Source organism: Asterias rubens, chromosome 8 (assembly GCF_902459465.1).
Source record: "Asterias rubens chromosome 8, eAstRub1.3, whole genome shotgun sequence".
Lineage (NCBI taxonomy): Eukaryota > Metazoa > Echinodermata > Asteroidea > Forcipulatida > Asteriidae > Asterias > Asterias rubens.
The window spans coordinates 12,263,793-12,269,456 of NC_047069.1; positions in this window are offsets into that span (position 1 = coordinate 12,263,793).

Below are 5,664 nucleotides of genomic sequence, written 5' to 3' on the forward strand. Positions count from 1 at the left end.
TTGTTTTTCATGGATGCTAGTTTTCTTCGCGGTAACATGCCAAGCAACACGGTATGAGAGAGGTTTTAGAAGTCTGTTTTTTTTAAAGTCCGTTATACAAGAAGAAGTATTTGCATGCGCAAGAGGCAATCGAAAGGCCGCGCCACAGCGCTTAAAAAAAGTCGAAGTAAAATGGGTAATTTATCTGTCTCTGAAGAAAGCCACTGCGATATGAAACAAGGAGCCCACGTTAAGAGATATGAGCCCATTTGTATTGATCCTGAATTACTTTACCTACGGAGAGAGCCACTCTCCTCAGCTAGTTGACGACCGTTTTACATTCAGTCATCGATCGGTCTAAAGGGTTTCTCACCGGGCATCAAGACGCGCAAGACGGCAGGGGAAACTGGGGCAGTTCACGCGATGCGTTGTTTCGGGGGAAATGTGTTTTTCTATCATCATAATTTTTTTCCTTCCTTTATATTTGCTTGACTTTTGAGCACGATGTGCTTTTGACTTCGGAGTGGTTGAGGAGCGAATGTATGTTGCTTTGACTTTGGTTGTTGGCGACGGGAAAGTTGGATGACATGTTTACAGCACTGATGGATACCCAGCAGGCACACGACGTCTTTCTGACGTCATATTATGGTTGATTTTGAGTCGCGACGTCAGATTACCAAAAAGTGACCAAAATACAACGTCAGATTGGCGACAAGAATCAAACGTAAATTGATAACGTCGTATAGACGTCGTAAGATGGTCATGACTATGATAACTAAAATGTAACCAAAAATGAACGTTACATTTTAGGTAGATTTATAACCTAATAGTAACGTCATTGACCAGACGTTGCTTAGACGTAATTTTATTGTCATAGTCTAACCATCGTTTTATTACAACAGTCTGACCATAATAAGACGTTGCATTAATGTTGTATTTTAACCAGATAGTAACATCATTGAGCAGACGTTGCATAGACGTCTTTTGTATGTCCCTTTGTAACCATAATTCTATTACCATAAGCCGACCATAAACAAACGTCATTGTTTGTATTATAACCAGTTAGTAGCGTCATTATATTTTGGTCAACCTGTGACGTCATTATGACGTCATAATATGTACATCAGTATTTCGCCATATTATGGTCAGCTTGTGCGGCAATTTACCGTCACGACATCATTTGCATATTATGCACATTTTGAGGTCAGACTTAGATGTGGTTGCATACTGCAACAATTATACAACAAATTAATCGGTAATTAGATACTACAAACAAATGTTTTGTTTTGTTTGTGTTAAATATCAAAAGATTTTGTGATAAATTAAATGTGTGAACTAAATTTGACAGCTTAATTCCAAAAATAATAATTAAAACTACAAAGTTTTAATTACAACCTATAACACCCATGAATGCAAAACTCTTGAAACCGATCGGTATATATACACATGCTGTACCTACGGTGCTTTGACTAGAGGTCCACGAAGGGAGATCAAGTGGATTGTATGTGTGCATTGTATTAGTTGATAATGTTAATAATTAAAAATAAACTAACTAAATATAAAAAACAAACATAAAATGTTAATGTAACGTCAAGTTTGGGGTATTCTAATGACGTCTAAACGATGTCATTAATTGACAAAATGCCGACGTCGGTTTGTGGTCGGAAAAATTACGTTGTGCATGTATCATGGTCGGTAACAGACGTCCTACAAACTTTCACATAGAACCATCATCCGCCGTCGGGATTTAACGTCATGTTTTGGGAATTTTGCCGACGTCTAAATGACGTTCATTTATTGACCGTCTGTCGACGTCGGTTTGTGGTCGGAAAAATTACGTTGTATCATGGTCGGTAACAGACGTCCTACAAACTTTCACATAGAACCATGAGTCGACCGTCATCCGACGTCGGGATTTGACGTCGGTTTAACGTTACTATGACCATCTTGTGCCTGTTGGGTAAGCCCCTTCGCCGAAATGAAATGATACGCCTAAATAATATGAGGGTAAAAAAAAAACCATGAAAAAACACAAGTAAAAACAAAAAAACATTTCATGCCTCCACTGTTTTAGTTCTATTAATAGAACTAACTTTTTATAGAAATTGGAAGGTATGTAGGAGTCGAATATGAACAGCGAATTTGCCCTCATTGTAATCTGGAGGTTGAAACTGAGATCCATTTTTTACTCAATTGTCCATTATTTGTGAGTATCTTTGTGAGTGGAAATATTGCACATTTTTAGCTGTTTACTAACAGTGAAACATTTTAATTTTCTTATGAGTTCTACAGATGAATCTATTATTAATTGTGTTGCCAAATTCGTCTTTTTATTTATGAACTTAAAAGAAAAACATAATGTCTGATTGCCCCTGTTGACTTTATTTTTCTCCTGCCAATGTATATTAAAATAATTTAGGTTTAAAATGTTGATGTAACCCTCCCCGGGGTTAAGGGGTGTGTTCCAAGTTGGAATAAAAAACAAATGAATGAAAAAACATTAATTCCAGACTCGGGCCCAGCCTTTGCATAACGTTTTCAGTCTCAACTTGCTGTATATTGAGTTTTACCCTAGGCTAGTTGTGGTTTTTCTCGTGATTTTCTAAAAATTACACTTTTACAAATTTCATAAAGCATTTTTAAGCACAACTTGCGAGGCATAAAACAGGTTGCTTAACAAAACTGGTTAACAGCCATCAAGTTAACATTGTTGCAACTGGTACCCCACTCATTTTTTCTAAGCAAAGAAAATTGGTTTATGAAAATGGGCCCATTTGGGTGAGGCCACCGTCAACACCATCATACAAAAAGTTTTGCCCGCGAGTGGTGTTGGCATGCACGATTTAAAGTTAAGGTGGTGCCCCACTATTGCAACTGGTCATATGTTGCTTAGCAAAGGCATTTGCATAAGAAATTGGGCCCTTTTCCGGTTACGCCACCATCAGCCCGATCATACAGAAAGACACAATGTTCCCTAATATTAAACCCAAAAGTGGTGTCAGAGGGCGATGTGCAACATATTTCACGGGGCGGATCCAAGGGATCATTAAACCCCGCGTCTTGGAGCTGTCGCTATGCAAACAGTTCATCTAAATCCGCACAAGTTTGCCCAGTACCCCATACTCTACCCCCAAACACTCCACAAATGACCGTTATGTTTGCCTTCCATCACCGGGCACAACTATTTCATTTACCTGTCAGAGTTGACATAACAGTTTCTTCACCAAGACAAAAAAAAGAAATGTCCTCGAGTTTGGCGCCGCAGCTATGAGGCCCCCTTCACTATTATTAAGGCGGGTTAGTTCTTCAAACATTCAAACCATTAGTTCTAAATGAAGTGGACTAACCAAAGTATTTGCTGGTTTTTTTTTTTCGGTCTTCGCGATGACAGACAAGCAGTGTATTTGTGGCTATTTTAAGACTCAAATACACTTTTAAGATTTCCTCCTGTATAGGCGAAAGTGTAGCCACTAAGCTAACATACATGCATTGCTTGGATACCAGACATTTATACAAACATGCTTTCGGATCTGACGAGCTATTCACACAACACCAATTAAACTTGGGTCCCTTGCTTTATTTTAGCGTAGTTGTAAAATGTAGCAATGTTTGATAAGATTTTGCAAGAGAACTTGGACAGTAGAAACAATTGCTGTCCATTCACACAAGGTACATTTTGTAAGATTTAACAACCATGCTACAATTTAGCATGGGACCCTTGCTATATTGCTCTCGTGTGAAAGGGGCTGAAGTAGGTATGTAGAATTTAGGACATTTCACACCATAGAGACTCACTAAATAAAGAGAATGATTTCACTACCAGTCTTGGTTGCTTGGTATATTGATTTGTTTTTTATTTTTTATTAATATAAAATTTCATATCCTGATACTTTCATATTATCTTCAAAATAACTTATTAGGCACACATCAGGTAACAAATATAAAATAGTGCAGCATTTGTTTAATGAATGCTATCAATATAATAATTCAGTTTTGGGTTGAACAAAAGAAAACAAATATAAAGACCAGCGTTGATTAAGTTCTCTTATGCACAAAACCTACAATTTGAAATTTCTACGTTTTGTAAAAAAAATTAAAAAATAATAATTTCTTCAAAAATAATTCAATTTGAAAGGACGATGAAAGACTGTTTTTAATAAAAGAAAAAACTTTACAAGACTTAGAAAACAAATGAAGGGTTTGTAAAAAAGATATTGATATAAGATGATGAAATTTTAAACTAGACAAGTATAGATCTGAAGTCTGAGAAAAGTCTGACATTCTTAATTGTATTAATATAGCTGCAATAACCCTCTTACTATGTGACCATTTAATGCTACCACACTGGTTTTATCTATACCTGACTGCAATATATCATGTGATGAATGCATCTTCACAGTTATACACACAATTAATTCTGAGCACAGTTGTGCCACCAAACACAAGAAGTGGCTGGTCAACTTGCAAGAAAATGGTAGTAAGAGTAGGAGGGTTAGTGTTAAAATGTGGCATATTGTAACGCGCAGTCTAGTTCTGGATTTAAGTTCTGTGTTTATGAAAAGCAGATTGTGGGTTTCAGTTCCAGTTTGGAACTTACGGAGGACAAAACAAATGGAGAAAAAAGGACCCCATAGGGGGGGTTTGTTAAGACCAGGGTGCCGCACAAGGAAATTTTTGAACAAAGTCTAAAGGAAACTGTTAAGTACAGGGACAAAGAAAATAATAAAAGATGCCCCACAAGGGTGTATTTTTGAGAATCTGAGCTGACACTTAGTTAGCAAAACACTTGACCATTATTGATTTGTCTTTTGGATTGGTCGTCATTAGGCCCTTGGTCCAGTGTCGTAATGCATGTGAAAGAACCAAGAACACTTATCAATAAGAGAAGGGTGTTTGCCCAGGTGTTCCCAGGCAAAGTTGGTGTGTGATATTCAGTAATGAATTTTACTAACTTAATTTGAACAAGTACCAGAACCAAATGTAAAATAAAAACCGTCTTGCCTATATGAGATTGGTTGTGCATAGTGTGAGATAAAATCGTTTCTCATGGAATATATCAATAAAGCAAACCCCAATCTGCACTATGCCATTGACATTGCCTTTATTGACCACTCGTATATGACATCACGGACACAAACAGCGCCCTCACTGAGGTCAAGAGATGCGTCACTCGGTCCCAGCGCCTCATCCGGTGTCGCTGGGATGGGCTGATGTATAGTTGTGGGCTTTGACCGTCTCCCTGACCTCCATGTAATAACCCCCTGGTCAAATCTTCCTGTCAACGAAAGATTTGACTATCGATAAAAATGTAGCTCTATTTTGTAACTCCATTGCCAGAGATGTTGTCATTCTTTAACTTGTACTACAAATAGGGTTCGATCACAACATTCTCCTTGCAACTTTGGTTTGAAGCCATTGGACACTTTCGGTAAACAGTATTGTCCAATGGCCCACACTTCGTGCATCACAACTTATATATAAAATAACAAACCTGTGAAAATTTAGGCTCAATTGGTCATCGGAGTCGGGAGAAAATAACAGGAAAACCCACATTTTTGTCTGCACGTGTCATCGCCGTGTCATGACATGTGTTTAAAGTAAATCCATAATTCGCGATAATTGTTTTAATGTTTTCTCAAAAGTAAAGCATTTCATGGAATAATATTTCAAGAGAAGTGTTTCACC